We start from the raw sequence: 27580 nt of genomic DNA, 5'->3' as shown, positions 1-27580 counted from the left end.
CGGGATTAACACCTGTTATGAGCGCCAGTGTGTCACTCGGTTGCCAGTGAGCGTTTCCCTATCGTTTCTCTTGTGGGTGAAGTTCTCGCGTCCAGGTGAGCTTCACTTTCTTGGATGCGGCCTGTAGTGACGATGTATTGGGGTGAACTTTGGATATTCAACAGTTTTCTTCGCCCGTTTTTGTCCATTCCCCCCTCCAACGACTGTTTAGGCTAGCGTGTCTGTGTTTTTTTGTTTTCGGGCAATCAAGCTCTGATATGTTCTCTTGTTGGTTGTGTGTGCGCGCGCGCGTGTGTGTGTGTGTGTGTGTGTGTCCACAGCATGGCAGTCCATCTGTCTCCAGGAGAGCAGCTTCCTGTTCTCTCCCTCTCATCTCTGCCACTGCAGGAACACACAACCTGGTCTGACATCCGCTCATGCATACACACACACACACACACACACACACAGGCATTAACATACATGTATGTATACCTTCTGTCCGTCTATCTGTCTGTCTGTTTGCCGACACACACGTTTGTCTGTCTGTCCCTCCGCACACATCCCATAAAGCTCATCAAAGCTCGTCATCTGCCTTCCTTCTGTCTCACTGTCTGCCTGCATGTCTGCCCATCTATTTGTCTGTCATCCAAACAGTCACAATGATGGGATGGGGGGGTTTCACACGCACCATTTGGCATCCCCCAGCTGAAGCTCAATAGAGTGGTAAATGGCAGGGACACAAAATGGCTGCAACAAAGTAGCTGCTGCAAAATGGCGACAGATGGGGAGGTGTGACACCACGAGTCAAAGGTTCCGGGATCTCGGCGGCCTCCTCCGGGGTCGCGGAGGTGCGAGTGAAGCTCGAGGAGGGATGCAGCAGCGATGTTGACTCTCTGTATGAGGCGAGGAGATCGATAGCCCCTCCCTGCTTGCCTGGGTGTTTTGCAATGATTGTTCCACCGATTCTTGTTTGCTGGGGAACAGTGGTGTGTGCGTGTGTGTGTGTGTGTTTGTGTCCGAGGGGGACATTGATTGGAGCTATTTCTGCTTTGCCACATGACAGATGCAGCCTGTTCACAGCAGAAACGTCAATGCCCACACCTGCTTGGGTGGTGAATGTGAGGCATCGCTGACGATTGCCTCTGTGGAGCCAGACTGATCCACTGACAGAATAAGAGGAAGGATTCGGAGACCTGCTAGAATGTGAATTATAGCTGGAGCACGCCATCGGTACTTTATGAACGCCGAAAAAGGGAAAAAAAGGAATCCAAAGAACTGTTAACAGGTGTAATTTTAGTCAAAGTGCAACATAGGTTCAGCATATAGTCCTTTACAGTTGGTGAGAATTTACCATCAACCGCACGCTGCGTCTTGCATTCCCATCCAACTCTGCATGTGGCAATCTGTTGACTGTCGATTTAAAGGGGAAGACAACCCGACATGATATTGTCCCTGCCCGTGTGTGTGTGCGTGTGTGTGTGTCCGCAACACAGTTTGAACATTAAAAATACGCAGGGAGACATAGCGACGGCAGATAATCATGATGAGGACTTACTTTTCTGGCACGTTCGACTGTTATAAATGAGGCAAAAAGAGAGAGGGAGCCAGCCCTAAGCGTCAGGGCGTGTTTGACGCAGGTAGGATTATAGGCCCTAATAAGTTATAAATGATAGTAATGGCCATCTGTTCGCCTATAGGGAGCTTCTAGCCAGCTCTGATTTGGCACGCCGAACCGCGGCACGACAGACACTCCTTTGAGCATTGGGCGTTTAGAACGTAGCCACCTCGTGCCTGGGCATTTGCTAAATTCAGACGTGACACTCTGACAACAGATGCTCAAAGCAAGACTTCAAGATGAGGATAAGTAGAGTTTTTTTTTGTCTTCCCTCCTCACTAGGATCATTATGAACACTGTAGTTGGGGAACTGTCAAGTGTGCCTCCACGGCGGACAACTCGTGAAGGACAGTTTAGGAAGATCCTCACATAACAGGAAATACACACCTCCAAGTGACAAGACAAAGACACCTGAATGTTCCTCTGCTTGTATTCAAGTCACTTGCTCTGTCCATGGTAACCGTGGCCTCTCCATCTGTGTGTGTGTGTGTGTGTGTGTGTGTTGTGCGTCAGGGCTCTGGTCTTAGCCCTGTGGCAGGTGTCTCATCCCAGTGCAGTGTTTGCAGTCTGGCCCCTCTAAGCACTGTAGTCTGTCTGAGGCAGATTACACACACACACACACACACACACACGAGCAGATGGGTGCAGACCTCAGCACCCACAAACACACAAAGCAAGGCCAAGGCAGCTGAATGCTCTAAATGTATACATATATATATATGTATGTATGTGTGTGTATGTGTTCCAAATCATGCATGTACAATAACACATCTGTGTTTGCATGTACATGCAGCATTTAAGCGTGTGTTTTGTATGTAAATGTGTGTATGTTTTTTTGCTAAAGACATTAGCGGGTAAACATTGTAATCCTGCTAGCCCAGAGATGAGAGGAAGACAGTCTTTCTGCTGCTGCTTCCTCTTCCTCCTCCTATCTAAGCCCCTCATTCCATATCAAGGCGAGCTTAACTGGCATGGCAGACCGAGATACTTCCCTCCCCTGTCCTTGGGTTCGCTCATATCAAAGCAGGAATTACTAGCACGGCCGGCTAAGATGCTACACTAATGCACCGCATGTCTTATCAGGCCTTGTGTGGCTGGGATAAAAAATGCTACGCCGTGCTAAATGTTCAAGTGCCTCGGGCGAGATCTGCACCAAAGCTTGCTGACACATGAACACGAGTGGAGACGCTCTTGTAAACCGAGACGGGCATCGTAAGGGTCATATATTTTTAAAGCCGCGCCATGCAAGGATTTTTTTATGTCCTCAGTTTGGTGTAATTCACAAATAGCAACTGTCATTATTGTTATTAGGTTTCTCATTTCAAAAACCATGGACATTAACCCTCTTATGACCATCATGATTATCACATCGTCTGGATTTCTTTTGATATTGTGGTTGTAGAATTTCAATGAGTGACTGTTTCGGCCTCTTTTCCCAAGATAACTTCTACTTTTGATTTTCTGATCTGAATTTTGGAGATATCACAAACAGTCTTAGGAGTTATGGTGATGAGAAGCGATGTGAGGTAATATGCTGCCAAACAGCCTCTAGGAGGTTATGTAGACGTTGATATGCATTAATGAGGACGACACTGATGTGAGGTGAGAGGACCTGCAATTTAGAAGCTGTAGTGATGTTGAGATCTGGGATTTATATCGACCTATAAAAAGGTCTGCTACACTCAAAGGAACAATTCAGCTATGGAATTATGGGAAAATGTGCTTGGTTCTGGAAAACATGCTGAGATACTGATCCCATTCTTGTCATAAGAGCATATGAAATTGACAGTAAGGTCAGGCTAATATGAAAACAAGGGGGATTTGTCTGTGTTTCACAAGGTAAAACCTAATAGTTCACTAGTTAACTCGCGATATCCTGTTTGTTTAATAACATCAAAATATTTTCTAAATCAATATGGGTACATTTCGTTATATAACATTTTTGGGAGCATCCTGGACTTCCCTGAGTCATGGATCCGTCACTTTGGAGGGACTGTGTTGTCATTCCCAAAGAGGAGGATGCGACTTGGCTCGGCTCGAATCTACTTGTTTGCTTTTTTTTTTGCTTTTTCGTTAGGGATAGTATCTGGAGCCTGGTGCCTTTTTTGGCATCTGCACTGGCAAGGTTCCAATACTAAAATGTGACATCGACAGACGGCCGGTCACTGATTGATCAGAGAATGTCGTCACTGGAAAAGTCAGAAATCGACCTTTGGTTTGAGACTGATGTTCTTGCGTTTATTCCGTCGTTTCTGGATACAGTAGTTTCATGCAGCATTGACAAGGTGATGTCAGAAGAAACTTGTTTGGCACACACACACACACACACACACATGCTCGTAAACAGATGCTCCTCTGTGTGCTCCTCACAGCTGGTGTTAGATCCTTCATCTGACCATGGGCGGCTGGTCACATGAAAAGGAGAATGTGTCTCCATCATGGCTGATAGATGGGACTTTATACACAACTCTTTGGCTGTGGCATGTGTGTGTGTGTGTGGATATAAAGAGAGCGAGTTAGCTTTGTCCCCTCCCCAGCTGCATGTGTCCTCAGGGGCCTGATGTCCAAACAGGATGAGGTGTCAGATGGCCCGGGATCCATCTCTGGGACGCAACAACTGGAGAGCTGTCTGTCCGTCTGTCTATCTGTCTGTCTGTCTGTCTGTCTGTCTCCTACACCTATACACACAGGGGAAAAGAGAGAGTGAGAGAGAGACACACACACACACACACACTGTCATCTATAAGACACAACAGCAGTTTGTCTTCATTTCCCCAGTGCCCTGCATGGATGCTCAGTCGACAGCAGCCTCCTTCCTGCAGAGTATGTGCTAGCCTCCTGTTTGCATCTGCTGGCACCCACACACACACACACACACACACACGCACACACACACTTAAACACATCCGTGGAAGTTCATATAATGAGTAATTAGCTGACCAAACAGGTACTGCCTCAGTTAATAGCTGGGGGTGCAGTATTGAGTTGAACTGGAAGGAAGTTGTTGTGGAAGAAACCATATGAGGATGAGAGGGGGGAATATTTCTCATTATTTCAATCTCTACCTCCCCTTTCTGTCCCCCACCTCTCCTCTGTCCCCCATTTTTCCTTTCACCCCAACCGGTCGAGGCAGACGGCTTTGAGTCTGGTTCTGTGTCTTCCTGTTAAAAGTGAGTTTTCTCCCCCCTGATGGCTGGTGCTTGATCATTGTGTGAGTGGTTGTTGTCTATGTAGTGCCTTTTATTGAATTCGGCTGCATCGATTGTATATAAGCTTTAAAATACACACCCCCGACACCCCTACGATGTTTGTTGGAGTGACTTCTGTCCTTGTTGTGACATCACAATTCTATTGTTTGAAATTGCGATCCGCGGGGCTGTCACGTCAAATGATCGCGACTTATCACCATTTAGAATTCCGATTAGACATGGCTGCGATTTTGCACTTTTGTATATTGTTCCACCACGTTGTGTTTACACTCTCCCTGTGTGTGTGTGTGTGTCCTGGTGCACCAGTGTGTTCTTGTTTTTGTGCGTGTTAGAACAAATTAGTTTTCAGCTTGACTGCTTGCGTGTGTAAATGAGTTTGAAAGGCTATGTAATCGCACAAGATGGGGACCAAGTGTGTGTGTGTGTGTGTGTGTGTGTGTGTGTGTGTAGGAAGCTGGACCTGGGCCAGACACTTGCCAGGTCCTCTTTAGTACGTCCTCTCCAGAATGAAGCAGACACTTGACAGAGAGAGTGTGTGTCTGCGTGTAAAGAGAACGAGAGCATTAAGAGTCACCGTTAAAATGTCACCTCTCCGCCGCACACGAGGAAGTGCGCGGGTTAGTTTTGATGTCACAGAGCGCCGATGTGACTGTGACGTTGAGAACCAGGACGGAGTTTTTTAAAAAGTGTACCAGGCCCGATCTAACCAGTCATCACTCAACTCCCCTCATCCTCAAACATGCAGCAAACTGGCTGTCTCCATGCAGATACGGGCCCTCTAAAAATAGCCCAAAGAACAGTAGTGTTATTGTACAGCGATAGTAAGATACGTACTGTAAGAGGTCAGTGACATCTGCAGGGCTGGCGGGTTCGCACATGAAAGGCGAAATCGCCCCTTTGTACGCACTCTTTTTCCCCCTCAACTTTCATTTTAAATTGGAGAAGCACAGTGACATTCATTCACTGGTCTTTTGCCGTGTGGACGGCGGAAGCACCCAAGGGGTGAGTTACTGTCCTGGCACGCAGACGCTCCAACAGAGCTCACCAAGCTTGAGAGAGGGCCAGGGAAACGTGTATTGGAAAGAGCAGGAAAAATAAGCTGTAAGATAAAGGAGGGTTCATATATATACTGTATATATATACGTACATATATATATATATATATATATATGTATCTATATATATATATATATATATACACATATATACGTACATATATGTATATGTATATATATATATATATATATATATATATATATATATATATATATACAGTATATATATATATATATACGTACATATATATGTATATATACATATATATATAAATAATAAGTCTGCACTCTATTTATTCAGGATTTTATCTCATTTTGAACTTTCTCATCATTCTCACATCCATCAATTTCCTTCAAATGTTCCCACACTGGTTGGATTCTTTTCCATTTCACTCATTCCTTCTCTCTCTCAATCCCTTTCTCACCATTTCCACTGTTATTCCTGCGTCTTTCCACTCTGATATATTTAAACCATCCCCCTAGGGAGAACAGAAGCCCGCCTCAATCTGGAACCAATTGTTTTGTTCGGTTCATGAATCCAGAACCAAACCCCCGACAAAAGAACTCTTGTAAGGACTCTTGTGTTATTTGTTTTTTTGCCTGAGTGACTGTGCAGTTATTAAAGTATTTATTGTGCTGCTGTGCTGCAGTTGTGGATGCAGAGAGGGCCCCCGAAGCCTCGCTGTACATCAAAGCTGTCACAAATATGGAGCAGGGGCCAAATGGTACGAAACGCCGTGGGCACAAATGAAATAAGCACAAACTGTTCCTGATAAGAAAACCACTTTTAAAGTCTCTCTCTCTCTCAGTGCTGTAGTGATTGTATTGTGCAAGTTTGGCCCACCGGTTAATATTACACTTGTATCACTTCGCTGGCTTCTCAGAGCGACTGAGTTGAGTTTTATTTAATGTTCAAAGGGCGCACTAATTGGAAAGAAGCTTGGCATTGCAGAGCAATAATAAGTAACTGATTTAACGGCGTACGCTGAATTTGGAGTTGCTCCTCTATCAAACTAATTGAATTCTCACAAACTGAGGCCTTGCCTTATTTGAAGCCTCATTAGAGGAGTCGTGTGCACATGTGAGATCAGGGAATTACAGAGGAGAGCAGACGACAGGATGTATATCGCCTCATATCGCGAGTAAAGGTTTCAGCTTCCTGACCTTTACTTCACCTGTGGAGCAAAAGGCTCAGGATCTCTAAGAGTCAAAACTTCTAGATGCATGAACATTTGAATACCTTTGTGTCACAGAGAAGTGACAAACCACCGCACACTATACCGCTCGGGTGACATCTTGCACCTGTGACCTCTCACGCGTCTTCAGTCACATGCGGAGACAGGAGACAAGAGAGCTCAGGTCTGGACAGAAGCGCGGGAGGATCTCCGACCGCTCTTAAACCCATTAAGGCCACCTGGGTGTGTAGTCATGCGTGGCTAGGAAGATGGCCAGGCGGTGTGCGCGAGCATGTGCGTATTTGTGCGCGTATGAGCCAAGAGGTGGCCAGGAGGAGCCGGCTGTTCGGCAAGATTAGCAGGCTCTCACATGTTGCATAACAGATTCCCCCTCTCCTGAACAACCTGCCTGCATGCTGCCGCTGCTGCTGCCGCTGCCGCTGCTGCCGGCTAAGAAGCATGGATTTCCACTAACGTCCTCTATGCTAACACCCACAAAGACAATGCACTGAAACAACCGATGGCTTTGCAAACGAGATACATTTGCTGCATTTGATGTTGTTAGCTCATGGCTAACGGCTATGTTAGAGGTTGCACAGGAAATAGCGCCAGATTTTGCACTGCTGCCAATGGAATAAGAAAATGGAGCTCCGTGGCAATGTTACAGTTATTATTTTCTATATTTTATTTCAGTTCCTTAGTTTGAAACTCAATGGTGAGTGAAATATTTAGTAAGTAAGTGTGCTAAAATAAAGTTATTAGTTGTAAAAGGTAAGGTTTCGATAAAAATCTGAACTGACCTATTGGCAAGAGATCTGGATCTCAATGGGACTTTATCTGGTTAAATAAATATGAATACAATAAAACTAGTACCAAGTTACTTGATCCAGGATTGAACAGGTTTCTTAGGGAATTAGTAATATGTGGGAGGAAAGGTCGCCAGACTAACCTCCTTACTCATACAGGTTGAGTCAAAAGCACTAACAAACGTCATTATCCAGACCAGCCAGGAGGTGATTAGGTGGTGTGCCGCTTATGGCTCTGTGTTTAGCATGGGTCTGCTGCATCCATCCAGGCCAGCTGCTGTGTGTGTGTGTGTGTGTGTGCATATGGGCCTTAGCGTGCTGGAGGCTGTGATCCGATGGGTCCTATAACACCAAATCAAACACAGAGGGAGACACAGCCTGCCTATTTCTCTGTCGCCGTGAGTGTGCGTGTGTGTGTGTGTGTTTGTGAGCAGGAGGGTTAAGTAATAAACAAGGTCTCCATGGTGACAACAGATGCAGCTGCAGCAAAGAATGAAGTTGAGCGTCAGCAGTAAGGGCCCGCTGTGTATGCGTGTTTATTTGTCTGTGTGTGTGTGTGTGTGTGTGCGTATGCAAGAAAAAACACCAGTAGGGGCCCAGTGAGAGTCGTAAACGCCAGCAGGCCACGACTTCCACAAATAGACCACTTGGGGGGGGGGAGGTGGGGGTTAGAGGGATAGTTTCACACATAATGTGAAAAGAAAGTCTCGTCGTTAAAGAATGCACTAATGTGATAAGTTTACAATCGTGCGAGGCGAATAAAACGGTGGGCTCACGACAACAAGTTGCCAAATCAGGCGTCTAAGTAGAAAAAAAAAACGTCTTCTTTACACTGCAAATCCCGAGCGCTGGCATCCATGCTTGAGATGTCAAGTTCCCTCACAGAGGCTCGTTACAGTCCCCGTGGCTAAAGCGCCGGCGAGCTATTCATCAGTCTTCATCATCTTTCATCATTCTATGGTAATCCTCCCCCAGCTCACTCTGGGTCTGTCCTGACAGCCCCCCGCAGTGTCTCTTTCTGGTCCTGTTGTGCTGGTGAGTGCGGCGTCTTGATTCACACATCCTGTCAGTGGATCATAATCCGCCCTGTCTTCATGGAGACAGAATAGCACGTCGCTGTATCCCGTCAGCGCACGACTTCAAGGCAAGATGCTCGTGGCGTTCTCACAATGTCAGAACACCTCTTCTGGCAAGTCCACATCTCACCCTAGCATGACCCCTTCCAACTATAGTCCAGGCTATTTTCAAATATTATTTATGCAGGGACTCTTTAGTCCTCTAAGCTGGCTTTTTCAGGGCTTTCCACTGAAAGGCTAAAAACATACAAATCCCTCCAAAAAAAAACATATGGAGCACTATACCTTAATCGGAGCAGTCATCCACCCACACACACACACATACACACACACACACACAGTTTGCGCTCACTAATATTAGAATAATCCCTGGTGATTATGGGAGTGGTTATTAGGATGAATATGGCAGCGGGGACGGGCCGAGCTCAGCCCGGGCTGTAGTGAGAAACAGATGTCAGTTGACCCACATCTGCCGAGCATCCTGGGACACTGGAGTGTCAGGTCACGGCTCTGGCCACCTCGGGGACACAGTGCATCTGGGCCCCCCCAAAAAAGATCATTGGCTCTTTTTCTTGGTTCACAGTATCCCCTGAAAGCTCTCACACTCTCACTCGCTCTGTCTCTCTCTACCTGGCTGTTTCTCAGCCACATAGATACGCCCTTAAAACAAATACAAACATTTCTGGCATGAAGTCCACGTTTCAGACTCAGATCTCCGGATCAAAGATTTTGGCTGACGTAGCCCTCTTTTGGGGAAAGAGAAACTGGGTCCTGTCAATAACCGGTTTAACATCCATGTTAATGTATCCATCTCAAATAAATGCACCTTTTTAAATCCTTTACTGATCCACATGCTGTATACTACATGTGATTACAGGGCTCCGTGTCGGGTCTGGTCCCCACACCTAATGTTGAACCGGCCGACGCGTTCAAACTAATAATAATAATAACAGTTATTATAAATGTAGAGTGATTTATATCTCTTTTTTCAAACAATCTAACTAACTATATAAACATACCTGAGCAAAAAGTACTCAAAATGTTTAAAATGGGATTGAATTTGTGATATTTGCAAATACGCCACAGTTCAAAGTTCACTTGGCAACAAAAAGGAAAGAAAAACGGTCTATTTTTGTGACTTCTGCGCCATTATTGCTCCTTTATACCACTGCTAAAAATGCGACATGAAATGAATCATAGCTTTGACTCATCAACACGTAAGAAGACGAAAAAAAATCCACATTTTTTAAAGCCTGAATATGTGACCTATAAACTCCCAGGGTGTCCATATAAGGAGTTGTGTAGTGGTTGTGGTTCACCAGACAACAATCAAGGTTCTGAAGCTCCAGAACGGCACCAGAACCAGACCAGAGGAATAATGTCACCTGTTAATGCATAAGCTAAAATGTGTACCTATGAATATATAAAACATGCTATAATTCATGACGTTAAGCAGCGTCTGTATGTCCTGACCCCAAATGCCATTTGCCATTGTCTTTGTTGCTGCTCCCATTTTCCCATTTGCAACTCCCTTTTTTCCACTGTTGCACCCAAAACAGCATCTTAACAAAAGTATTTTCCATCGAAATTCCGAATTTATTCTGATTTTACACTTTAACTCATGTGCTCTCTATTTAGGTTTTTGTCATCTTCTCAATCTGACGATGGCTGCAAGGGTTAAAAGATTCCAGTTTTGATTTGCAGTTCCATAACATTACGTCACCGTGTTAGTACGTCACTCCGCACGGATATAGATGCAACGCGAGTCCATGTTCGAGGACTTCTGCAGGAGAGAAGCCCAGACTTCCCCCTCTGGCCAAACCAAACATTGTGGCTTTACGTTATAGCCGCATTTACTTGAAATGATGTGGTAGAGCAACACTGAGAATCAGCGAGCACTAATTGAAAACAGCTTGCTGGAGTTCTGGAGAAAAACTGCCTGTGGGATTGTTTTCCTATTTTTTTTTTTTTCTATTGTTATAATGTACTGGTCATTCCTCTGTGTTCCCATGAGGCCTGAGGGGTTATGGTCCTAGATAGCTGCAAGATGACTCATATGGGCCTTTCTCACCATCGAATGACAAGTTCGCACAGTTTCATATTGCCTACTAAGGAGAGGGACATCAATTTCCCAAACATAGATGGCTCCGCGGCGAAGCCCTAATTGAGAAGTGAATAGCTCAAATTTTCACTCCCTGATGCAGAATTGTGCAAACACCATGAGGTCACTGAAGCGTTTGTGGTTTTGGAGTTTTATTAAAGTTAAATGACATCATTGCAAGTCACTCGTGCTTCCACCCGTCTGTCTTTCTATGACCTTCCCTCGTTTCTCTGTGGCTAATTTCTCTCCCCTCTCTCTCTTTTCAGCCACATTAAGGCCCATCCTTGTCAGCCCATAGGGTAGAGCTGCTTGATTGACAGCTGAGTTCAGCATCTTGACACAGGTCCGTGCCCCCGTCATCATCGCTGATTGTCCCATGTTGGCCCTCGGAGTGACAGCCATTTACTCCTGGTGGAGTCAACAACAAAAAAGCCTTCCTCAATCTTTGGCTTTCAAAAGAACCCCCGCTTCCTCTCTCCGTTTTGAAGTTCCTCGTCCTGCACAGGCCTCGTTTCACTGGCGTTTAACAGCCTTTATCGTCGTCTTTCATCGGCAACCATTATTTCTTTTTCTACCTAATCCCTAATTACTTTTTACATGTGTTTTTATACATTTATCTTTGCCTCTGATATCAAATCTCTCGCTTGTGTTTATTAATCTAACAGAATCTGCTCCATCTTAATTACGGTAATTATTGTGTTTGTTTTAACTCGGCACCAATGACCACTTGAACTACTACCTTTGAGCTGGGCACAACAGATGGGGAGCTTAGCACTCTTTTGGGAGAGCTGACAGGAGTCAGGAGTGGAGCTGTGTGATTTTTGAGCCGTCTGCTTATCAGCTTCACTTAACGCTGTGAAACTGTGGCTGCCGCTTCCCGCTCAACCCTCACCATAAAAGACACAATAGCTGATTTGCGACTAAAACGGAAATGAAATGTTTTGATTGCTGCAGCGCGAGCGAAACCACTGGACAAACAATTGAGGCGTGCAGACACTGTTAGGTCACAATATGTTGAATTTGCCACATACAACTATTTTCTGTGTTATTGTTTTTTTTTAATGTGGTGACAGCATTTCTGCATTTACTGTATACGAGACTCACTGTGGCTGTTTGCAGCTGCATCGCTTGTGACTATGTACAGTAGATGTTTTTAATGCTGTATGTCCATCCATCCATCTTCTACCCCTTTATCCTCCACATGAGGGTCGCGGAGGGTTCTGTGCCAATCTAAGCTGACATAGGGCCACAGGCGGGGGTCACACCCTGGACAGTTCGCCCGTCCATCACAGGGCCACATACGTGTAGAGACAAACAACCAGCCGCTCTCACCCTCACACTTACAGTCAATTTAGAGTGTCCAATTAGCCTAATCCCCAAATCTGCATGTCTTTGGACTGTGTTGTAAAGGGAAATAAAGTACATTACATTACATTACATTAGGTTAAATGGTATTAAGTAGCAGGAATATCTTTTCAGCTTTATTTATAAACAATCTCCTTGAATAACGTCCCCTTATGAACGTCCAAACACAAGTTAAGTGTAACCACGGAACTGTTTTATATCTAGTAGTTCAGAGAATGATGTTAAACACACTGTTCTTTTCTTATCCAGCATTTGTTGTTGTTGTTGTTGTTGTTGACGCCATTGTATTTCTTTCAGGTCTTACAGGGGCTACGAGAGGGTGATGCACTGCAGAAACTCATCATCAAATACACCAGACTCCTCTGTTAAATATTGAGATTTCAGACATTTCCGTGCTAAATGTTGGAGTTTAACGCAAGTTCTCAGGATTTTTAAGTCTTTTTAATCGATCTACAGTTCGGCATTGTTCGCTTTGACTCTCGTGTCGGACGTCTCGCTCATGACTCTTCCTGTGACGGCAGTCTGACACCAGAGCAGGTACTGACACTACTATCGCTGACGGAAACACAAGAAAACAGAGCGTGGTGTGCTGTGCTAAGGCGAGCCAGGACCATGTAGTGGAAAAGCAGCAAAGGAGACAACTCGGGCTGTTGAACACACTGTAATATGACAGTATGACTACCAGCAAGTTACATACAGTGTGTATGTGTGTGTGTGTGTGAGAGGGAGGGAGAGAGAGTGAGTCTCCACCTGCCAGGTGCTTGGTCTCTAATCCCCCTCTCTGTCTGATTAAACACACACACACATGCAACAAGGTCATCTCTCTGTCAACCATACAATAGCTCCGTGTGCCCATCTGGCCTACATCCTAAATACTTCCTCTTTTATAAGCAAATAAAAAAAAAAGGTAGAAGACAGCGAACACTGAACAGGCCAGAAGTATGTTTCGCTCACAACACCAAACTTCTGCCGTGTTTGTTTTGCCCGTTGCTTATTTACAGAGTCGATCAAGCTGTTGTATCTCGTGACTCCGCTCTCTGAGCTCACTTCAGTGACCAAGATGCTTCTCACAGTACTTTCTTTGTGTGATTTTTTTAAAAAAAAAGGAAAAGAAAGAAAACCGTCCTCGGAGAATCATCACATTGCAAACGCCGCTTAAAATACACCCCCTCTTTTAATTTCTCTTCCCTGTGATGAAACATGTGTCTTTCTGCTTTTACCTTGACGGCAGACAGTCTTCACCTGTGGTGAGTCAAACCATTCTGACAATATTTTATATAGGGAGTACAGTGCTTTGATATCTGGACGATAAGAGGACTTTGTAGAGGCAGTGACACCCATCCTCCCCGTCCTCCTCCTCCCACTCCTCTTGCTTCTCCTTCTCCCGAGGAGGCTCGGCTTCTTCTGGCCCCTCTGACGGCTTTTATGTCTGACAAGGTTCTGTGCTGCCGGGGTGAGGACGAGGTCAGGCGACTTCAAACGCCGCGCCGAGGAGCGTCACGTTCAGCATGAATAAAGATTAACGCTGGGATGTTTGCGCACACTTGTAAACTCTGAACTCTGCGGAAAGAGAAAGTTACTTCAACACTTTAACGTAATATAAAATGATTGATTGTATGTTCTGGCAGACGGTCCGTGCGTTAGTTGTTGAATTTAGTATCACAGCAGAGAGCTGTATATTTTCCTCCATAAATCCTAAAAAATACTGTGTGTGTGGTTTGATCTACATTGTGATAGTGGAGGAATTCCATGTGGTGCCATGCTGTCTGCGCCGTCTCCTCTCCCCACCTGTTGAGGCTGTGATTAGATACTGTCAACCCTCAGGCCATAGCTATCACATACAGGTAGAGCACACTCAGGTCTATAGCTTTCCCTTATGCTGTGAGGATGGGAGAGAACGGGGCGAACTCCCGAAACTGCAGACGGCGCTGAAAGTTTGTGTCACACTAATGAGCAATCTGTCAACAAGTGTGCGCTACGGGGAACTTGGAAAAATGAAGAAACATTTGGAAAAAAAAAGAAAATGCAAATTGTATGGCGGAAATCCTTCTATAATTCTCCCTGCCAACCACACACATACACACACACACACACACAGAAAATGCACAAAAAATAAAATGTAAAAATACTATTTTTGGAGATGCCACTCTGTGTTTTGGAAATAAATAAAGGATTTGAAACATGTATTTATTTCACCATTTTATTTATCAAATGTATGTAAACTGTTTACATTTATTTTAAATATGTATAATATGCAACTCATGCTTTGTTGAATAATAATACTAAACTATTTACAGCAAGGTTTGTATATGTGGACGATAAATGATGTCAAGATGTGACTTATTTGTTTATAACATTTGTGACCCAGTCTCTGGAAAAGGACCGATGATTCAGAGAGAAGGTTTATGATTCTGTTACGTTGTGGAATTCAGATTAATTCATCGGAAAAAGCAAATAAACATGTTTCACAGTGATTCGGGACAAACAACCGCACGCAGGTTCGTAACATATGTTGATGCTTAGTTTCCAAAACTCTAGGTCTAGTTGAGAGCCGGTTATTTTCACTTCTGGAGCTCTCTGTGGAATTAGACCTGTCATGTATTTATTCTAAAATAAATGCAATATACATACAGCAAAATCACTCAAACAAATAAAGTTTCTTTAAATAAACAAAATAATCAGTCAAAGTTCAAAACGCTTCTTTTTCTTTTATAATAATATTACATATATTTTGTGGTGATGGCTGCCTTAAATACTACAGAACTGAACTTTTAGATGGATTATGGGTAAAAAAATTCTTTGTTTTATTTGTTATATTTTATATTTTTTAGTTACCTTATTTAAGTCATTAGAAATCAAAAATGTGTGCCCTCTTATTTTTTGCTTTATACCTTAAGAGCACATCTAGTTAGTGATATCTATGTCATTATTGTGACAAAAATACTATTAAGAGCGTTTTTCTTCCCCCTGGGTACGCTTTCCTTAGTTTTGGCCTAATGGCTTCCTGTAGCTGCACCTGGTAAGGAAGACGTTAGCTTGATGCTACATCTAATTAAAGTCACAGGTGTAGGCAGTTGTCGTTTTATTGTGACAAAATGTGGGAATAAAATGTCCCGCAGCATATTTCAAGTCGATATTAGTATTTAGTTGCGTGAAGTTACACACAGCTGCGAACACAAACTTATAATTCGGTGTTTTCTGTGTTTTTAGAGGTCAAACGTTTGTTTGCTCGTCAGAGTTCAGCTGAAACGACGACGACGACGACGTCGACATGCGAAGGTAAGTGACGTTAAATTGACCCACAGTTGATTCTGTTCTCAGCATAAAGGTTGTATTTTTATTAAAATGCATGTTATGGTCCAAGGTAGCAAGTATTTATTTGTTATACCACTTGGTAGTCTTGGTAAAATTGTAATATGCTTTCTGTAGTTGTAGAATGGGTGTAATTGAAGAGCTTTCTGTTCACAGTAGCTAAATTAAATTCAAGATAAACAAATTACCAGCCGTATTGTTCAGTTCAATTCAATTCAACACAAGTTTGGCTACTTTACAAAACGCAGGTCATTGTGCATATAAAATGTTGCATGGCCACATTCTGTCCGAGGACCACATTCTGAAGTGACACAAGTCTGATTTTATTTTATAATATTTAATATTTCTGTGTCCACACAGCTCTGGAAAAAAATGATATCTGTGTTCCATCGACAGAAAAAAAATCTGACTATAAATGACTTCAGCCTGGTAATGTGACCATGGTTGTTGAGCCAAAGTAGAATGTGATTGGATATAAACCATGTTTAAACCATTACATTTTCAGACTGTGCTGCTGCTAACAGATGGACACAACTGCGACTTCAGCTCTACCACACTTCAGTATTTATTTGTCCAAGTATACTCTCCAGATTTGCCAGACTGGACTCCAGTATTTAATCTAGTAAAATTAAAGATTCGGTCCAAATTACAAAAAAACAGCATATTTTTCTTGCCACGCAAATAGCGGAATACAATCTGTTTAAAGTCGGTAGTCACTTCACTGTTTTGGGATGGGGGCAGACGGCATTGCAAAGTTATCACAGAACCTTTGCACATTAATCATCTGCATTGCTACGTGTCTCTTTGTGTAAGTGAGAAAATATGTTTGTGTAATTCTTGCAAAGCCGGTGCTTTTAAATATAACTTATTCTACCCCGAAGGCACCATTAAAGGGCTACATATCACTGAGTCTGCAATCTTTGACACAAGATGGTTCGTGGCTGTGCACTGAAGGGCCCCATCTTGCAAGTAGGGAGTCTGACAAAGAAGGCTTGACCTTGGGCTGAGGCTTGTTGTGGCGCTGAGTCTCTGGAGAGCTCGTCTGGAGGTTGGCTGTGATCTGTCTGGGCTGTGCTGCTCTCTAATCACCCTGACACTGCACTTACAGGGCTGACAGCTATGGCGCCAGAGAGAGAGGGAGGCAGAGAGATTGTACACATGACAAGGCCCACCTTGGCCCTCCACTTGTTCCCTCTCAAGGTAATCACTTTCTACTGATTTTCTCGGTGCACACAGACCTTTGCTACCTTTCAACCTCTCTGATCCTACTTGACAAAATATCTAAGGGCCACAGCATAAAGACACGTTACCTTTTACCTTCCCTGATCCACTTAATAATGCATAATGCATGCCAATGAAGGAAGCAGAGTGAAGCTGCCGCAGGCCTTCACTTTTGTGCCACGATCGACTTGAAACTTAATCGTGAGTGCAAATTTTATCTGTCCTTTTTCAAACTAGTCTGTGCTATTATTGAGTTTTGGTGATAGGCGTGTGTGTGTGTGTGCGTGGTGAAACATAAACCCAAACTGTGTGTGTGTGTGTGTGTGTGTGTGTGTGTGTGAGTTATTGTGTGCAGCCAATGCTTCATTCCTTTACAGCTTGTATCAGTGAACTGAGGCGTCACAGCCGGCGCCCTCTGCTACTTACCTAATTAGCTCTAGGAGCCCCTGCATTATTAACAGACCCCCTAAATCATTCAGAGGGGCCCTAATGGCGTGCGTGTGTGTGTGTGTGTGTGTGAGGGAACACACAGAGGGTTTGGAGGATCACTGTGATAATGTCCCTCCCTATTCATGACATGTCAGCCATAATTATTCACCCTGGGAAGACACGAGTCCAGAACACTGGTAATGGCACTCATCTTATACCCTCCCCTGTCTCCACCCCCTTGTCCCCCTCTTCTCTCCTCCCCCTTTGCTTTTATGACTGACAAGGTGCTAGATGGCTCAGACACACTCTATAGGACGGCCGGTATTGTTCAAAAAGAATGTCCGTGTTCAAAAGGTCATGTGTTAATGTGGGAAGATCCGCAGGGATAGATGCATAATGCTTATTTTATTGTGTACATGGATCTCATTAATGTGAGCGGCCATGTCATTTGTAGGCCTCATTTGGTTATATTACAAATAATGTACTAATCATTTGAGGCGAATATTACTGTGATAATAGTGTGAGTGTCATTTAGCTACTGTGTGACTCACATTTGTGGCTGATGAGTGACAGAAGTGCTCGATGGAAAAACTAATTTGGGGAACGAAATGCAGCTGAACCATGTTCTGCAGAATGCGGTTGTTTTCTCTCGGTTTAGCAGCTGGAAGTGGTTTGGTGTCTTTTGTCAGCAGAGTCAGCAAGACCCAAATGAAAAGTCAATATACATCACTTCCTCCCTCTCAGCCAATAGCTGCTGCGTAGGGGGTGATATTGTTCTGTATGAGATAATATTTGGCTAGGCTGGTGACCAGGAGCTCTTGCCCTGGTAATTCCACACGTGTTTACTGGAATCTGACTGTTTCCTGAATCTCTGCAGTAGCTCCGGTATGTGGGTTGAATTCCAAAACATTGCTTTCTACTTTGTGGCCTCGTGCGCCCTCCCACATAGATGTTGTACAGTATTAAGGACGCATTATGTGGCGACTAGGACACAGCAGCACAAAGAGCTCTGATGCGCAGTGCAGAGCGATTCCTGCCTTTAATTTGGGTTATGTCGGTGAATGAAGAGGTACTGCCAGTGGTGAAGTTGCTGTTTCCTCTTCTCACTCATTCAGAAGCACCAAGTTTAATTCAGGACTGCCCACAGAAAGATTGCCGGCAAATGAAAAAAGGGATGTGAGAGAATGTGCTCCAGTCATTTTTCTTGGCTTCCTTGAGTTTGCATGGGGTGTGGGAGATTGGATTGTGCAAGTGCTTGTATTGTTTTTGGTTTGGTTGCAGTAGTTGTGAGAGATATCAGTACTTTATGCAAATTATAACCTCTTTTTTGGCCCCATATAACAAATAAATCATTAAAACCGAATGCTTTGGGTTAGGGGACAAAACAAGACATCTGAGGACATTGTTATTTCAAGGTTTGGGAAACGGCAATCAACATTTTTCTCACATTAAATTATATGTAATAATCATTCGTTTACAGCCCTAGTTTTAAATCATTGTTGAATTTTTGTTGCTCAGGACGATGATATTGTTAGTGTGAAGTGTTTCATTACCCAGCATTCCAGCATTCCAGCATTACCCAGCAGATACTGACCAAACCTGTGTGGCGTGTCTGCACCGTAATCCTTTGTAACATATTTGGCCATGGTGATTTATGGCCTGAGCACTGACACATGACAGTAATGGATATGCACAGCATGGCAGCAAATTGCTTTAGTGATAAAGGTGTTCATTTGAGTGGTCAGATGTTCTAAAAACAAAAGCAGAAAAAACCTTGAGTTATTGCTGGTTTCAATGGCACAGCGACCTTTGCACTCTGTACTCTGTTAATTGTGAGGAAATCTGTCTGTGAAGCGCGCCTCAAACAAACAAGGCACAGAAGGGCAGTGGCTGTCTCTCAGAAATGTTCCCACACAACCCTGCCTTAGTTTCGAGACGGGTGTGAGGCTAAGTAAATTACAGGCATCTTACTGAAGTTGCAGGATGGGGTAATATAATGGCGAGAACTGTAATGGGAAAAAAGAGTTAGACACGAGATAAAAGTCTCAAGATGGTGGGAGAGAGAGAAAAGTGAGAGGGGGAAACGCGCTCCTTTACATCGTTAATCTGGTCTGCCCCTCCCCCCTGTGTTTCAATTAAGAAAATTACTTTTTAGTTCAATTAACAATAATTCACGCTTAACTGAATAAAGTTTATTACACAATCAAAGCGACAGAGCAAGTGAGAGGGACACACTCACACTCACGCATGCACAAACACACACACACACACACACAAACGCTCACACAAGGCTTTTTGTTGCAGTGGGTCCCTGATCTGTTGACCCATGTGTTTGATCTGTGGTGGGGAAGGCTGCACGTCCGCGAGGGCCTGGTGCTGGATGTTGTGGGGGCGGACAATATTTTTAAGCGAGAAGTATGCAGGGGCTCCTTCATACTCCATCCTTGGCCTCAGGCAGCAGCCTGTATCTCAGCGATTAGCTCCCAAACACAGACAATAACACTAGCAGCCACATCGTCATAATCGCCATTACAACCGCCACAAAATGTGGCAGGGTGTCATTTCTGGAAGCGTCCTCTTTTATGCAACTACAGATGAGCAGTCTGCCTATAAACGTTTAGAGAAAAACACGCAGCATATAAATTGCCCTCTTTTGCATTTTTATGCCCACAATAAGGTGTTCTCTGCTTCATCCACCGTACATCCTCTTTTGTTCCATCTCTCCTCCTCTTCTTGCCTCTCTTTCCCTTCTCTCCTTCTGTCTGCCCCCCTCTGAAATGATTTACGCTGCTACAATTATTGGGTAATCTCCACTGTCATTACTCTTAACATCTGCTCTGTCACAATGCTAAGGGCTTTTGGCTGTGCTTGCTGAGAGTTATTCTATGTGCTTACAGTCCTGTGATGCAGACAGAAAACACGCTCCTCTCTGCTGCCCTCTCTCTTTATGTGCTATCTGCATTAGTGCGATGAAATGGCTTTTTTATGAGAGGTAACAGTTTGTTGTGGTTATTTACTTGTGTGTGTGTGTGTGTGTGTGTGTGTGTGTGTGTGTGAGTGAGTAAGGGAGAGGAAGAGAACCTTTCTAGAGAGCTGTGCTGAGTTCACCTCACCTCTCTGACTGACTCCGCTGAGATGACAAGAGGTCAAAAGTCAGCTGAGTAGATAACTGAAAAGTTAAATCATTATCTGGAGGGGGGGAAAAAAATTGTAATTTGAAACAACACAATTGTCCAAGAGCAATGTCCACAATATTTTATGCCAGTTTAAAAATACAATACACCAATCCAATCCAACTTTATTTATAAAGCACTTTAAAAACAACAGCAGCTGAAACAAAGTGCTGTACATCAGAGACAATTAAAATATAAAAACACAAGACCTAATAGACCTAAGAACACACATTAAAACATACAATAAAATACTGTAGAAAGTATACAAACAACACAAATGAACAAGTCATACAATCAAACTATAAAAAAGAAAGATTATTTTTATTTGAGTAACATATTTCCACAGTAAAAAGATTACTGTGTGATATTTGTGCAGATCTGTGAGAGACACAGATGTTTTCTTCAGTCTGTAGAATATGTGTATAGGTCACAATAGTTAATCCAAATTGGTAACATTTAAGAAATATTGCCATTTCAAAATTGCAGTAGGCTGTATCCGGATTTTGATAACATTTCAATTAATTGTTCAGCCCTAGTTCATATATTATAATAAATATTCAGTGGTATCTCTTTTTGTTTTGACTATAGCACGGTAAATCTGGAACTGAAGCTTGACTTACAAAGTTAGATGGAAAATTCAAATTTAAAGCTCTCAAGTTGATATTTTACCCAAATTGTGGCGCCTTAGAAAAAAAACTTTGATATCAAAACCTCCAGAGCATGCATCTATTTTACTTTTTTTTTCTATTTGAAACTGTCAAAACTACCACCCACCATCTTGATATCCTCCTCCCATTCTCTCATGTGTCTGTCTGTCTCTGAATGAATAACAAGCTACCACCCAGCAGACAGCAGGCTAACCTTTAGCAAGCACAGAGAGGAACATTCAGAGATTTCCATTAGATTACCCTCTCCAGTTTCATTATGTGTATTGGGCTCCTTCCACACACACACACACACACAGAGAGAGAGAGAGAGAGACACACACTGACGCGCACTAACACACAGAACAAATTGGAACCATTTGGTATTCAGATAACGGCAAACAGCTCAGATCTGCTGGAACAATAAGCGGTTCCAACCAATCGCCCACCTGGACTGAGCTGTACTAAGACAGTCTTGATAGTCAGTTCTTTCACCACTCACTCTGTTGCCAGTGTGATTTTCATTTTTTTTCCCCCCTCACTAGCTAGTGTTTTAAAAGCATCCCTTCTCCCTCTCTCCTCCTCACTGCTGAGTGACCTCCAGCTTCTTCACCGCTCAGGACAAAGTGTGACATCCACATTCAACCATTTGTCTGTAATCGTTCTTTATGCACTGAGGCAGTCGTCTCATCTGAGGGTGACAGTGATCTGTGCTGCGTTCTTTCGATACTTCATCCCAGCGAGAGGACTGTAATAACACGAGTCCAATCCTGCGTGATTGAGATCGATGACCTGTTTTATTATCTGTGTTTTGTATGTATGTGTATGTGTGCATAGAATTCCCCAGTGCTGAGGCAACACATTGTGACCCTAGTTGTATTTGGCCACCAGAGGCCACGCTGGCAAAGGCTGGAATGATGATTAAGGACAGGGGGGCTGGATGAGAAAATGTGGATTAATGAAGCTCAGATAGAATTAATAGCCATGACATCCCATAACAGCGGAGCCACTAAATGAGAATATGTTGTGGCTCCACCAGAGTCTCAATGCTTGTTTTACTTTCAAGGTGACGGAAGGAATGGGAAAAGAAGACAGAGCAGGATCTTTCGTTCGACGTACCTCACTTGTCCTGTATCAGGGAACTAATTAAGACTAAAACTAATCATTGGCAGAGAATTTAAAAAAGGATTCTGTGACACACAGTTGATTTCCAACGTGTCCTTTATTTAGAGTATGTTGCGGAGGCTGGACTGGCAGATGGGCATTTTGTGCATGTATTTATTCATTCAATTATTTATTTATTTTCAAACCTGTATCCTTAATGTTCGCTTCACCATAAAATGTTGTTGCTCTATACCTTTTGCAGCAGTGGCAGGTACAACAAACCCTTCATACTTGGTCATGTCATTGGGTAAATACCAGTGGGCTGGTGGACCATTAAATTCATATCAGTCGTTTTTGCAGTTTTTCCCTTCTCAAGTCTTAACTATACTCTACTACTATACTATACTATACTCTATTGTATTGCTTATGCATAACCTCAAATTCATAGGGGAATTTTTTTTTTTTTAACTAGCCACACTTTCTACAGCGGTGAGATACCCATTCTCAGTCCCAGTTCCCATAAAGCAATTAAAGAGCCTTTTTGAGCTTAAGCAATGAATAATATTGTCAGTGTTTTTCTGCCAGATGCTGGAAAAAAAACACCTCCATAGCCACAGAAGCCATGACTTAACTTTTGCAAAGGTCTAACACAAAAATATTTGTGGACAATCTTGAGCATTTAAAAAAAAAAAAAAATCACACTCTCAGCCGCTTTTCTAGACACTTAAGAAAATTAAAAAGAGAGATAATTTTGGTGCTGACAAACATTATGTAGCATTAAGAAAAAGCTGCTGTGTTTTGTTACTTGTTTGGCTGCTGCAGCTGCAAAGAGTTTTACTTTGGCTGTTTGATATCAGCGGTTGCTGGACTTACTTGTCTTCTCTTTGATTTTGCCACCTGGTTCGTTGTTCAGTTGGTGGTCTTTCACTTCAACCCCCTGCAGGCTACAAACATCTCAGCACACACACGCACACACACACACACACACCTGGACAACGTATTAGCATGGTTTAGCTCCAGGTGCTGATCAGTCATTAATGTGTGATCAGTTCCACAGGTAAATGTTTACCTTGGACTGGTTAGACTTTAACTTGGAGGCCTTCACTGAGCGGATATGTAACAGTTTGTAACTATTTCTAACAGTGAAGGCTGACGGTGGCAATTCATTTGTTTCCTTAAGAACTGGAAAAAGTGCAAACAAGCAAAGAGGCATCAAGGTAAACATAAAATAGTGCCATTAAAGTTTTTTAATTGTGTTTTTGGAATGAAATCAGAAGGTAAATTTCTTAGACCCTGTGCCAGAGTTTGTTTTGCTTTAATTACATGGTAATACATCGCATTGTTTGGTGGAACTGGGTGATTTAGAGGAATGATAAAAGGGGGAAGTGGGTGGCAGTTTATGGAGTTTACTACGGTGTCTCGCTTTCTATGAAAACATTAATGTATTTTATTGTTATGTAAAGGCAGACCACAGAGTGTGAGAGAAATGGTAATCACTGTAACATTATGTTACGTTTCTCACAGTTACTTTCTCATTTTGTTTACAGTGCATACATGATGTCACAGTACACACACACAGGTGACAAGTGAGTGAAACCCCCAAAATACCATGAAGGCGTGAATCACAGGTTTTTTTTGTTTGTTTTGTTTTTTTAGCTGATTCACCTGCGTTTAAAAATCCTGCAATTTTAGTGTGAAAGAATATAGTTTGCATAAGCTGCTGTTCTTTTCTGTGTAATAGGAGATCCTGTCAAATTTGGATTAGTTTGCAGCTCAATCGACTATATGTTGTGCAGTGCCGACCCACAGCCTACCAAACAGCATTCAGAAAACACTATACAGTATATGCGCTTTTGAAGAAAACACAAAGTCTTGATTATCCTGTGTTCATAGGTGCCAGCGCCGCTTTAAATCATCTCTTCTCTGTGGAAATATTCAGGTTTGTGTCATTTAGACGTATCCTCCTTAAATATCTAAAGCTGTGACTGGGGTTAATACACACTCTTGGGGGTGTGTGTGGTGTGGGGGGTGGGAGGTTACTCTAAGAATGATTGTAATAAGAGAGAGCAAACAAGACTGAAAGGGAAACTGAGATAGTGAGCACTGACAGGATTGAGCTCCCAGGTGGGGTGTCACCCTCAGGGGAGGCGACAGTTGCTGACAAAGGCATGTGTATGTGTATGTGTGCGTGTGCGTCACATGAGACAGTTTTGGCAGCTTGATTTCCTCGGCTTCTTGTTTCATGAATGAAGTATTATTTAGTTGTTTCACGTTGGGAGCCGGCGTAGCTGCAAATTCCTAGCATGTAGTTATGACAGTTAAACATATGGCAGCGCCGCAAAATGTTGTAAGTCGGACACAAATGCTAAAATACACATGCAAAATAATACGATATAATATTATTATTAATTACAATAATAATATTATTATTGTATGAGGTTACTGTTTTTTTTCCCCAAAAGAGCTGTCTCTCTTGAAATCAAAATCAGTCATAGACATGTGCCATTATGACTAGGCTGTTTTTTTTTTTTTTGTTTGTTTTTTTTACAGTAGTTTTAGTCGCACAGCAAGTGTTGTTGACTTTGTCGCTACCTTCCCATTGTGAAAGGGTGACCTTCCTCTTTCTCCCACTCTCTGTTCTGCTCAGCTCTGTACATCTGTGTCTGTTTACCAGCCTGCCTGTGTCTCCCTCAATCTGAACTGATGAGTGCAACTCACAGCTGCTCCTCTCTTGTTTCCCACTGCTTGGATTGTGTGTGTGTGTGTGTGTGTGGTGTCACTGTACTCAGCAGTAACAGCCCCTCGCTCAAAAATCAAAGACGAATGGCTTGACGCTACCGCAACTGAGCTCTGATTGCAGAGACCAGTAAAGTTTAGATAAAAGGAGTGAATCTGGATTCACCTTCCACTTTTATCTGTGTTGTTTTAACATAATATGGACATGTTATGTATGGACCAGTTGGTGCGTTCACACCACACTTTGACACACACCTGTGTCACCTGAGACTTGACCCGCATTCCTCTTCTGTGTTTAACAAAAAAAAAAAAGAATATTTGTTGTGTAATGTCCTGCTCTGTTTTTGAGTGACAGACATAATTTAGTGGTTTTGGGAGCAGTTGCTCAGAATGGCTTTAATCTGTGCCTTTTCTTTGGCATTAACTCTGAGCTGTATTTTTTTTCAAAGGGATGATGATGCTCACTAGTGGTGAATAATGGAAACAGGATGTGTATAGTTTCAGGTAGGGCAGGGAGACGTGCAGAAGGAGGAGGACAAGAACTGAATATGTCTCCAGGCGAGTATGGGATACCGGTGAGATGGTGACATCACCGGGGCAGGTGTTGTTTGCTGCTGTTGTCTTGGATTTTTGGGCTTGAACCTGTTGGACCTGTTTCAGACCCTCAGGAGAACTTCTCGTCTCACATGATGGGTGAAAGTGGGACAGGGATACATTTGAGATTAAAAACCTAACAAATAATGAGTTTAGTTAGCGTGAGGTGTCCTACAATAGCTACACCGTATGAAATCCCACCATTGTTTTCACTCTGTGTATCCCTTTTCATTTAATATCTGAATTGTATTCTTTCTGGTACTGTCTACTCTGTCAGTTTTATTTAATTGACTTTTTTTAGCATGTAATAATTAGAGCGACAAATGTAGAGATACATTTGTTGTTGTATTATCATTTGTAAAACTTGGTTATTTTTAAGCAATAATACCAAACAAAACTGAGTCAGGTGTGTTTATCTTCATCTGATATACATTATAATAATACAGTATACTCTTATGTACCTTTTCGACGGTGAATTAAGAAAATATTCAATTAATAAATTTAAATAATCTTCAGTTCCTTAGATCAAAAACTGAACTGCAGCCAAATTTTGATCTAAATTTATAAAACAAAGGCTGCAAAGATTATTTTTTAATGTATAAAATATACACATTATATGAATTATAGGAGAGGAACTTAGACTTTGTATCATGAGTCTCAGAAAAACTTTGGATCATTGCAGTCAAATGAGAGAAGGAGCTCTGTGTTTTCACATGGAGATTATACACAGGGTTGTTTTTGCATTTAAATGGTGGCTTCAGTGCTCCTGCAAACACCACAGTTGCTAATGTGCTGTATGTACACATAGATTTGCATTCCTACATACATTCAAACAAACTTCAGGGAGCCCCTGGCTTAGGTGGAAGTTTTCTAAGTCTCCTACAAATATTTCTGCGAAAACACTTTCTCCTTCAGGTAAAACTACTATTGCTTTTCTTGTCAGTGCTGGTGAAAAGGTTTCTTTGGTAATTCATTTGCAATTAGTGAAATGTAAATCAGACAGGTGCTGCTGGCATCTATCAGAGTTGGTATTTATTTTACCTGAGGCATCTCAGATCCTCCCTTTGTAATCTCAAGCATGCACGCATTTGAACACACACACACATGCACATGCACACAAGGTCACCTCCGTGTATCACTTGGGGTCTTTTTTTTTTACCCAACTCTGAGCAGAGTTTAGAAGTGCTGTATACAAAGAGAAGTAAACTTTTTATTCAGAAGAAGAAATACAGAGTCTGCTTCGTTTCTGACTGACATATGTTCCCTGCGTGTGAGAAAGAACTGGGATCAACACTCTCTACACATAAGGAGAGGTACAGCTGCTAGATAGCATTACTTAAATGCGTGTGAAGTGAGGGAAAGTGTATGTGTGTTTGTGGGGGGAGAGGCACACGAGGATGCACACTCTTGCGAGTGTGATTGTGCTGTGGTGGAGCGTGTTTGTGCGCGAGTGACTTCACACACAGGCGTAGTAGTAATGAAGCGTGCCAGTGTGGAGAGTGGAAGTTGAGTGTCACACTGGTGAAGAGGAAGGAGGAATCTGCAACATTTGGTATCCAGTATGTCATATTTCCACCGCATTTTAATCACCTTTATTAATGCCAAATACTGAGAGAGAGAGAGAAATCCTTGTTTGACCACTATGACAAATGTGCAATTTTAATATTTGGAATATGGACAGGCAACTTTTAAAAGACAGTTTTGAATATTCTGATGCCCTCCCACACGCGAAGGCACACGCTGACCACATTCACAAACACATACACACACAGTGTTTTATGCCACTGGCAACTGCCTTATTCCCACCAGCTGTCTGAATGCATAAAACCCAGGCTTGTTGTTAAATCTGGGGCTTATGAAGCACTGCCAAGAAGAAAGCTGCGCAGGAATAATGGCTTTAATTCTGTGATTTGAGCCACTACTCCGACTCAGAATTTAAAAGTGCTTAAAACTAGCAGCTGATGTCAACAAGGTAATAAAGTC

General features: G+C 42.8%; 1 long non-coding RNA gene across 1 annotated transcript in view; it reads left to right on the top strand.

Moving 5' to 3' along the window:
• LOC122782910 overlaps window positions 1–12779 on the top strand; it is a 35877-nt gene extending 23098 nt beyond the window's left edge. The window contains exons 4-5 of the long non-coding RNA XR_006361986.1: window positions 11286–11362; window positions 12682–12779. This is a non-coding gene — a long non-coding RNA (uncharacterized LOC122782910). The remainder of the gene's footprint in view (window positions 1–11285; window positions 11363–12681) is intronic.
• Window positions 12780–27580: the final 14801 nt, after the last annotated feature.

This window comes from Solea senegalensis, linkage group LG16 (assembly GCF_019176455.1).
Source record: "Solea senegalensis isolate Sse05_10M linkage group LG16, IFAPA_SoseM_1, whole genome shotgun sequence".
Lineage (NCBI taxonomy): Eukaryota > Metazoa > Chordata > Actinopteri > Pleuronectiformes > Soleidae > Solea > Solea senegalensis.
Note: the sequence above shows the minus strand (reverse complement) of the source record. Positions and strands in the feature narration are given on the sequence as shown.